Here is a 10,704-nt window from a genome sequence, read left to right as displayed (position 1 = left end):
CCAGAATTCCCCAGCCAGTGTGGACTTCAATTCCGAGTATTCCCCAGCCAGCACACTGGCTAGGGAATTCTGGGAGTTAAAGTCCATATATCTTAAAAGTTGCCAAGGTTGAGAAACATTGATCTAGACTAACAGAAATGCTTAGACCCATCTAGAGCATACCAGCTTGAAGTACTAATTCTATGAAGATTCTTAAATTTATTTATTTAATTTATTTATTTATCACATTTTTATCACCACCTATCTCCCCCCACAAGGAGGGACTCTAGGAGGTTAAATTTAGAAAGCGTGAATGCAGTCCCCCACTACCACAAATTATGCAGTCGGGTTTCCTGCATTTGGGAAATTGCAGGGGTCAGCACACCCGGAGTGCAATGGATGAGCCTCACCCTGGGTAAACCACCTTCATGATCATGGTATCTCCCCTGCCAGGTAAGTATTAAATCCAATGGGGTACATTGCATTAGGACTGTCCTAAACAAAGATGGATTTGTGGATGCAGAGATTTCTCTGTTTATACAGAACCTATACGGCTACCTCCTCAAAACAATGGAAGTGAAGTAAATGAAATGGAAGTAAATGGGACTTTGTGTACTGTACATTATAACTTTCACAAGGTAATCTGTGTTGGTTTCTATGTGATTCAATACATGCCTGGAAAAAGAAGCAACTACCCAGAAATGCTGTAGTCATTTCACATAGGTTCTGCAGCATAACCCATCAATGTTCTTCAGAAGTGGAATCTTCTACTGAATGCCCGTAATCTAAGAATTGAAATGCTCTGCCAAACAGTTATAGTAAGGCAATCAAATAACTAAAGAAGGAGAGTTGATTACCCAACTGTTTTAAACAATTGATCAATTCTATTTCCATTTGTATATTGCTCTTCTCAGATTTTGATGGAAATAAATGTTAGTATCCATTGTAAAAAAGAAAAACCATCTGTAACATTTTGCCAGTAATTTCCTTTTCCAGTAACAACTATGAAAAAATGCCCCAGTAAATAATATATGTGCCTTTAATTAACAGCCTTACTAACTGGAATACTGAGCTGCACTTCTTAATCCAATAAATATTTGACTGATCTATCAGTTAAAGCAAACAGCTCTAATTTTTATCAGAATATCTGCAGATACAGAAGATATTATTCTAAACATATCAAAATAGCTTGATAATATTTTCATTCCAATGCTTCCAAAGAAATTTGACAATAAAGTCATTGTAAACAACTTGTTTAATGCTATGCTAAATAATTTTTCATCAAGTTCAAAATTCAAGTGCCTCTAAATAACAGAATTTTAGTAAAGTCTATTAAAGGAATACTTCTTGGGAAGAGAGGAAAGGAAAGTATAGAGTTTGCAGCTGAGCTAGAATTTCTGTGTGTGAGAGAGAGAGAGAGAGAGTGAGAGAGATCTTGAAATAATTTCTAACGAGCCCATTAAATTTTTTCTATTTTAACCTCATGTTACTTTCACTGTTTCTTAACTGACATAATTCAAAGAGCTGTACTACAGCAATCCTGAAGTGAAAAAGGCCAGAAATGAGGAAACAGAAAAAGGTTAGTGAATTACTCAAGATAGGAGAACGATCAAATACAGTAGACCCAGCTGTCTGCCTATTATGTTGTATGCATAGAGTCAGACAGACCAGGGGCATTGGCAGGGAGGAGGTTCAAAAGGCACGATGATAGTCACAACTGAAGCCCCATCCATTTGCTCATACTGTTGTGGCTTCCATCTTGACTTTTTTTTCACCTTCCCCTCCCCAGATGCCCCTAAGACAAATAGATGTTCTCTGGCACCCAGGATCTTATCTCACCAGCAACAAACTTCATGCTCTAGAACAGAATGGAAGAGGCCATCCAGTAATCAGGAAATAAACTTTGCTTAGCTGTTCACTCCAACATTGCAAAAATTATAGCACACCGATAGAATGTGGGGAGGGGGACACCCAATCATTTTTAAGCCAAAAGTAATACTGCTTCATCTTTGAGTGGCAGACCAAAGGCTGCAAAATTAAAAAAATAAATACACCTAATAGGATTACTTCCCATGCATTTATATAATTTTCCCCTATCACCACATCAAAAATTTCAGTGCAGCAGCAGCTTTTGGCATGACAGCATACATTCTGTACATCAGACTTTAGAAGAATGGTCCCTCAGCCTGTTATGCACCATTGCAATGTAGTGCAAGAAATGTATGGTGAAGGGAACATACCAGCACTCTTGTGAATAAGCCATAGCACCAGAGTATCAGTGCCTGCTAAGCATAAAGGCTGCTCTGAAGAAAGGGCAGGTGTGGGGGTTGGAAGAGAAGGTTGAAGGAGATGCCAGAAGATGACTAAGAGAAGCCTGCAGAGAAAGCACCTGCTGGATTACCCTTATCAGGCCTATATAAACAAACTCCTCCATCTTTCTATGCTGCCTAGCTAGGACTCAGCTTATTGCCCAGGCAGAGAAGAGAGCTGGTTTCTCACACTGGAAAGACTTACTCAGAGGGAAGCTGCTTATATGCTCACAGGCAAGGCTGGAAGGTTTAATGGAGACTGTTTGTATCAGAGCAGGAGAACAAGCCTCAAACTGCTGCTGCCAGGTCCATTTCCTTCCTTAGTTAGATATTTTATTTAGAGAGTTACTTTGAGTTCTTCGTTTGGACTGCTGAGGCTCCAAAGAGTCTGCTTTTTTACCAGCCCCTGCCCCTGAATGCTCAAAGGACTGAGGAGAATAAACTTCAGCAGATTCTCTACATCTTTGGAGAGTCCAGTATTTGCTTTCTGGTACTCACTAGTAGCTCCCCACCTCTCTGTCTGCAAGATTCTCTGGCACAAAATGCAAGAACACAAAGTATGGCAAAGATAACTTGGAACATAGTAACAGACACATCACTTAAGGCTGCTTGGCTGTCCCCATCAGCAGGGAACACAAGATTTGCAGAATGATGCAGCAGATCCATTGCCTTTGGATCTCTTTCATGCTGAAGATAATGCTTTCATATGCCTATTCGTGCCAAAGCCTTAACTGCTGCCAGCTGTTCATCTTCTTACCACCACTGGTATCACCACCCTTTTCTAGTATCTCTGTGTTCTTTTATCAATATTGCACACAAAACTAGAAAGGACAAATACATTTTAATCATATATTGCAGGCAGCTCAGAAAAGAATTTTAAAGAAAGGCTGTAATAATCCAATGCAGAATACTCTGCCTTATCACTTGAATAGTGTAAGATTGAAGGGTTTTTTTTTTCCCCAAGCCACAATCAGAATTGGGTAAAGAGGCTTGGAAAATTTTCACTCAAATATTACAAAGAAGGTTACTAGGGGGGGAAAATAAGATTTCCTATTAAATGTACATTATGGGCAGTCCCAGACATTCGTCAAAACAGACACACTTCTGAAGTTCTTTTTTGACAATTCTGCTCATTTACCCATCAGTAAGATCAGCTAAGCTAGTAGCATGAGGGAAGAATGCTCCTTGGCAGTAGCCCAAGAGATCCACAATATGCCATCTTCCCAGTTCCAGACTGAGCAACAATGTCATGGCTCTGTGGGATGAATCCTTATTAGAAGAGGAGGCCTAGCATAACTCACAGCCTCCATCTAATCTACAAATTGACAACAACCACAACCAGGAGTACAGAATTATTCCAACCTGCATCAGAGACAAAGGAGGGAACCAAAATACCGCTAAGCCCTTCCCCTTGTCTCAATACTACAACCTGCATCTCAAAAAAAGAATCTTATTGAGTATAACGTTTACTTGAAAGTAAGAGCTTTGCTGTCAAATGGAGAATGCCAACTCTTTCCTTACGGGCCAAAAGTAGGAGCTTAGAAGTGGCTACCAGTTCTGACATTACGTTGTTTGAATAAGGACAGTGCTGGCAACATATTTATCTTTTTCCATCTGTACTATATAATCATTACTTCTATAATCATTACTTCTCATTTTCTGCATTCTTATCTTTGATCAGTGGACTTTGCCTTCCTAAATCATAACAGAAAACTTTTTAAGGTGCCTTTAAAGAATTGCATTTGTAAGATTATTATATATAAATTGGAAGAGTTCCACAACTCATGGATCACACAGAGATTTGTTGCCTCTCACAAGATAAAGTCTTTATTTTATCAGGAACTCAGAGGTGAGATACTTTGAAAATAATCCACCTGTTGAAAACCACAGGCTGACCTACACAATCCAACAACTGCACATTGACAAGTGTGCTTTGTTGCTCTTCTCCCTTGCCCCCAGCAGGACCAAGCCTCTGTCCTTGTCTTTTCACATCAAGGTTGTCAGATAGCAAAACTCACGCAGTCCAGGATTCATGCCTGAATATTAATATTAATTAAAATCTGCATCGTCCAAACTATATTGTGAGTCTAAAGTGGCCTGAGACCGACAGGAAGGTCTGGCGTGGGCTGGTCCATGAAGTCACGAAGAGTTGGAAGCGACTAAACGAATAAACAACAACAAAGTGGCCTGATATGGGCTCACCTTACAAACCACTTCTTTAAATTATGAACCATGGCCTGATACAAGTATGTGAATGCATCTTTATGTACTTTTGTGTTTGCTGCATTGTAAGGACTATGCTCTAAACTGTGACTTAGCTAGAACCAAGAATGCAAAGTTGCTGCTGTACACTAAATTGGGGCTGTTTATGCATGTGTGACAAAATCCTTTACCTTAAAACATATTTTCCCAATTTTTCCTGAGTTGATCCTGTTGTCCATGTTCATACCCACTCACTGAATTTAAAAAATCTTGTTATGAGCATGTAGCTTTCATTCAGAAAAGTTAAGTGGGAGTGTGCAAAGCAATTATATTTTTTCTGGAATAATCTCATAAGTAGGATAACCGTCACAGATGGTGGAGAACAGACTTCTACTCATTCTGTTATCTATAATGATGCCAGCATACAGTGCTGTTACGAGACAAAGATTCTAACAGTAAAGTTACATACCTTGTCCTTGGAAAATAGTGTAACAGACAATTTTCTGTAATAATAGACGTGAGATAAGATTGCTTTTGCTACAAGTTCAGAAGCAACATTGGGCAGATATATGTGATTCATGGCTTTTTTAAGCAATGGGTAAAAATATTGTGATTCCTGAACATTGCATTTTAGTAGAAAATGAGCTGAGGTGTACGGGTGCTTCCAGATGAAGCTTGCATTGTACAGTCACCCTACCTCATTTCCAGACATCTGCCAATAATGTCATCTGTGGTTAAGGTGCTGGGCTAGAAACCAGGAGACTGAATTCCAGTCCCGCCTTAGGCATGAAAGCTGGCTGGGTGACCTTGGGCCAGTCACTCTCTCTCAGCCCAACCCACCTCACAGGGTTGTCACTGTGGGGAAAAGAGGAGGAGGAAGGAGTACATGGTATGTTCCCTGCCTTGAGTTATTTATAAAAATAATAAAGGCAGGATAAAAATTAATGAAATAAATAAATAAATATCAGGCATTTTCCTGTAACTTTTGTCTCTTTTTCTCACTAAAGGAAAATCATTTGGGCATATGCTGTGATGAAGATTCAGCTAAACTGACTTGGCAAACTCCTTCTGTCCTATGTTGTTTGCTAACTCCCCCACCCCCCATTTTATTTTATTTGGAAGGATGATCCTGATCCAGCTTCAGCGTTTTCTCCAGATTCTTCTAGAAAGCAAAGGTCTGAATAGGCAAATGTCTGCCTCAGTCATTCTGCAGCTACATACTACCATCTGCTGGATTCTTCTCTAATACCAACTCTTCGTAACAATTCTCACAAATATAGTGCTAATTCTGGAATATGAATCCAACCTGAAATCTGTGCCTTAAGGAATCACAAATAAAAGAGTTGTTTGAACATTCAAAACAAAAATGTTCAGACTTCAGCTGCAAACCCTATTAAAAAATCTTAAGATTTTCTTTTGATGTGACTTGATATGAGTATAAATTCCCTCATATAAATATATGCCCTGCAAATTTTATTTTGTTGCATATGAGCAAAGAAAAAACTCTAGTCGTAACAGATTAACATCAGAGAATGGTGAAAATATCTTGAATCTGCTTTTCCAAACCTACAAACTTCGTTTATCTGATCACATACCATGCATTACATTTGCTTGCTATTTTACTGTCAACTCTGATGTTTTGTTGTTGTTGTTTATTCATTTAGTCACTTCCGGCTCTTCGTGACTTCATGGACCAGTCCATGCCAGAGCTTCCTGTCGGTCGTCAACACCCCCAGCTCCCCCAGGGACGAGTCTGTCACCTCTAGAATATCATCTATCCACCTTGCCCTTGGTCGGCCCCTCTTCCTTTTGCCTTCCACTCTCCCTAGCATCAGCATCTTCTCCAGGGTGTCCTGTCTTCTCATTATGTGGCCAAAGTATTTCAGGTTTGCCTTTAACATCAGTCCCTCAAGTGAGCAGTCTGGCTTTATTTCCTGGAGGATGGACTGGTTTGATCTTCTTGCAGTCCAAGGCACTCTCAGAATTTTCCTCCAACACCACAGTTCCAAAGTATCTATCTTCCTTCTCTCAGCCTTCCTTATGGTCCAGCTCTCGCAGCCATATGTTACTACTGGGAATACCATTGCTTTAACTATGCAGACCTTTGTTGTCAGTGTGATGTCTCTGCTCTTAACTATTTTATCGAGATTTGTCATTGCTCTTCTCCCAGGGATTAAGGGTCTTCTGATTTCCTGACTGCAGTCAGCATCTGCAGTAACCTTCGCACCTAGAAATACAAAGTCTTTCACTGCTTCTACATTTTCTCCCTCTATTTGCCAGTTATCAATCAAGCTGGTTGCCATAACCTTGGGTTTTTTGAGGTTTAGCTGCAAGCCAGCTTTTGCACTTTCTTCTTTCACCTTCATCATAAGGATCCTCAGTTCCTCTTCGCTTTCAGCCATCAAAGTGGTATCATCTGCATATCTGAGATTGTTAATGATTCTTCCAGCAATTTTAACTCCAGCCTTGGATTCCTCAAGCCCAGCTTGTCACATGATGTGTTCTGCGTACAAGTTGAATAGGTAGGGTGAGAGTATACAGCCCTGCCGTACTCCTTTCCCAATCTTAAACCAGTCCGTTGTTCCGTGGTCTGTTCTGACTGTTGCTACTTGGTCGTTATACAGATTCTTCAGGAGGCAGACAAGATGACTTGGTATCCCCATACCACTAAGAACTTGCCACAATTTGTTATGGTCCACACAGTCAAAGGCTTTAGAATAGTCAATAAAACAGAAATAGATGTTTTTCTGAAACTCCCTGGCTTTTTCCATTATCCAGCGGATATTGGCAATTTGGTCCCTAGTTCCTCTGCCTTTTCTAAACCCAGCTTGTACATCTGGCAATTCTCGCTCCATGAATTGCTGAAGTCTACCTTGCAGGATCTTGAGCATTACCTTACTGGCATGTGAAATGAGTGCCACTGTTTGATAGTTTGAACATTCTTTAGTGTTTCCCTCTTTTGGTATGGGGATATAAGTTGATTTTTTCCAGTCTGATGGCTATTCTTGTGTTTTCCAAATTTGCTGGCATATAGCATGCATTACCTTGACAGCATCATCTTGCAAGATTTTGAACAGTTCAGCTGGGGTGCTGTCGTCTCCTGCTGCCTTGTTATTAGCAATGCTTCTTAAGGCCCATTGAACCTCACTCTTCAGGATGTCTGGCTCTAGCTCACTGACCACACTGTCAAAGCTATCCCCAATATTGTTATCCTTCCTATACAGGTCTTCCGTATATTCTTGCCACCTTTTCTTGATCTCTTCTTCTTCTGTTAGGTCCTTGCCATCTTTGTTTTTGATCATACCCATTTTTGCCTGGAATTTTCCTCCGATGTTTCTAATTTTCTGGAAGAGGTCTCTTGTCCTTCCTATTCTATTGTCTTCTTCCGCTTCCATGCATTGCTTATTTAAAAATAATTCCTTGTCTCTTCTGGCTAACTTCTGGAATTTTGCCTTTAATTGGGCATATCTCCCCCTATCACTGTTGCCTTTTGCTTTCCTTCTTTCTTGGGCTATTTCTAGTGTCTCAGCAGACAGCCATTTTGCCTTCTTGGTTTTCTCTTTCTTTGGGATGTATTTTGTTGCCCCCTCCTGAACAATGTTGTGAACTTCTGTCCAGAGTTCTTCCGGGACCCTATCTACTAAGTCCAGTCCCTTAAATCGATTCTTCACCTCCACTGCATATTCCTTAGGAATATTAGTGAGCTCATATCTAGCTGATCTGTGGGTCTTCCCTAATCTCTTGAGTCTGATCCTAAATTGTGCAATAAGAAGTTCGTGATCAGAACTACAGTCAGCTCCAGGTCTTGTTTTTACCGACTGTATAGATGTCCGCCACCTTTGGCTGCAAAGGATGTAGTCAATCTGATTTCGGTGTTGTCCATCTGGGGAAGTCCATGTATAAAGCCATCTCTTAGGTTGTTGGAAGAGAGTGTTTGTTATGCAGAGTGAGTTGTCTTGGCAAAATTCTATCAGCCTATGTCCTGTTTCGTTTTGTTCTCCCAGGCCATGCTTACCTGTAATTCCAGGTGTCATTTGACTGCCCACCTTAGCATTCCAGTCTCCCGTGATGAAAACAACATCTCTTTTAGGCGTGTTGTCCAGTAGGTGCTGCAGATCCTCATAGAACTAAGTAAAATGCTTGTCATCAGATCTATACAAGATGACAGCACTTCAAAGGAGAATGCACCAATCATTTTCTAAAAGAGACATTTACTCCCAAGTATACATTTTCTAAACAGATTGCACTTGGCAAAAAAAGTAGAGAGGACCCTCAGGCTTGATCTTTTTTCCTCCCCTGCCACCGTGATAACTAAGTCATCTTTCTCATCACCTTGCCAATCTCTCACATAGGAAAGTACAGTCTCCCTTGTATAATCTACACTCTCATCCTTACATTATCTTTCCAGCTCTAGTTTCAGTAGCTCTAAATATAGCCTTCCCTAACCTGGTGCATTTCGGATGTATTTAGCCAATTCCCATTAGCCATGGAGAGATGGAATTCCAACACACTTGGAGTGACCCCAGGTTGGAGGTGCCTGGTCAAAGGGCTTCTGCCAATATACATTCTCTAGTCATGCTTACAGTAGGCAAAGGGCTGCAAAGCATTCCTTATTGAAATTAAGCAGGCTGAATGTGCAAAAAGGTTGAAAATAGAACCACATGTTCCAACAACCTTTGAGACTGTGGCAATAATAGAGCAATGAATTTCATCATTGAAACAGGCTTATGGTTCTTCCTTTGCAGACTATTTTTGTTCCAGTGCTACCTTGTTTGAACCTATGTGGCTTCAAATGACATGTACAAAACAGAGTGATCTATGCAATGGCAATGAAATATCTCCAAATTGATCCAGTTATGTCTGCCATCTGAATCCCTGCAATATAAATCAGAGACAGGCCTAGTCCAATAGCTTTCCCACTCTGGTTTAAAACAATTCTTTCCACAAATGTCTGAGCAAAGATGGATGTTCATAACCCACAGGGTCAATCTGGGAGACTTTTAGCTGATAAAGCTGGGAAGAAAAGGATCCTTAATGCTCAATTTGTCCACACTTTTTAGGTCAAGTCTGTTGATGTTTTCCTACTAACGATTAAGACTGCTATTGTACCTAATCATTTTGGCCTGGTGAAGAGGTTGTATTTGATTGTCTCCTTTCACGTACTTGATGCAAATCACCTGGGGGGAGGAACCTGCCCGGACTTGTTTCTTACTTCCTCTTTTTTTTCTCTGTGCCGGCATGTAGCAAGCCAGGAGAGCTAAGTCCTTTAAATATGTTTTGCTTTTGTTTTGCTTTCTGTAAATAAATTATTTTTATAGATATGCCTGGTGTGTGTGACTTTTCTGATCTCTCCTGGGCTAAAGGCTTTCCCAGCATTCTGCCAACAAAGTCCAAGCATAGCAACTCTTGGGACAGCCCCGATGGATTGTCTGTCTGCTCCAGCAGAGCGCAGAATGTTCATTTCAGGAGAAAGTGATGAGATTCACTACAGTCTTTAAACTGGATCAAGCAGGCTTAACAGTATCTGACAAGAATCAAGTACAGAAAGAACGAAATCAGTGGTGGCTTTTTTCTTTTTTTTTTGGTTTGGCTTCACAAAAGCTGCTGTAGGTAGCAATGGTATTTCAAGGCAAAAGAGACAGATCTGACATTGTATAATTTCCTGCAAGCTATACATTCCTGCTAATACATTCATACTATTGATAGGAACAACCTATGGACTGTAGGCCACATTCATCCCTCCAGCAATCCAACATCAGGCCACTGAAATTCAGTGGCAAAATGGTCAAATTTCAGAGTTTCCCACTGCCATTCCCACACTTAGCTTCTCAAAAAGCCTGAAACATGGGTTAAAATGGTTCTGCGCCTGTTAATCTTTTTCCCCTGCATTCCATGCATTCCAGCAGGTCGGGAGACTGAGTTGCAACCCCCAACCCTTTAGAAGTTCCCCACCCTGTTTTAAAATAGCATCTATATTACCTTTCAGCACACTGGTGTCATGATCACCGTTGCGATGTTCGCTCCATCGTAACAGTTCGCATGCCAGAGTGTTGATGCGTGTTCCTGGCTGGGAGGGTGCTGCTGATAAACCTTGTACGGGGAGATGTGTAGGGCTGTGCCAGGAAGGAATGTGCTTGGGTTATCTCTTAAATGTCAAGGTCTTTTTGCCCGTTGATCAGCAGAGCTCGTTAGGAGCACCTGGGAATGTGGGATT

At 40.8% G+C, this 10,704-nt stretch overlaps 1 non-coding gene across 1 annotated transcript; it reads right to left on the bottom strand.

Moving 5' to 3' along the window:
* Positions 1-277: 277 nt before the first annotated feature.
* LOC134495104 (U1 spliceosomal RNA) lies at positions 278-440 on the bottom strand. The gene has a single exon (XR_010067780.1). It is a non-coding gene; the product is annotated as a U1 spliceosomal RNA (small nuclear RNA).
* Between the last annotated feature and the right edge of the window lie 10,264 nt (positions 441-10,704).

The sequence above is a fragment of the Candoia aspera genome, chromosome 3, assembly GCF_035149785.1.
Source record: "Candoia aspera isolate rCanAsp1 chromosome 3, rCanAsp1.hap2, whole genome shotgun sequence".
Lineage (NCBI taxonomy): Eukaryota > Metazoa > Chordata > Lepidosauria > Squamata > Boidae > Candoia > Candoia aspera.
Note: the sequence above shows the minus strand (reverse complement) of the source record. Positions and strands in the feature narration are given on the sequence as shown.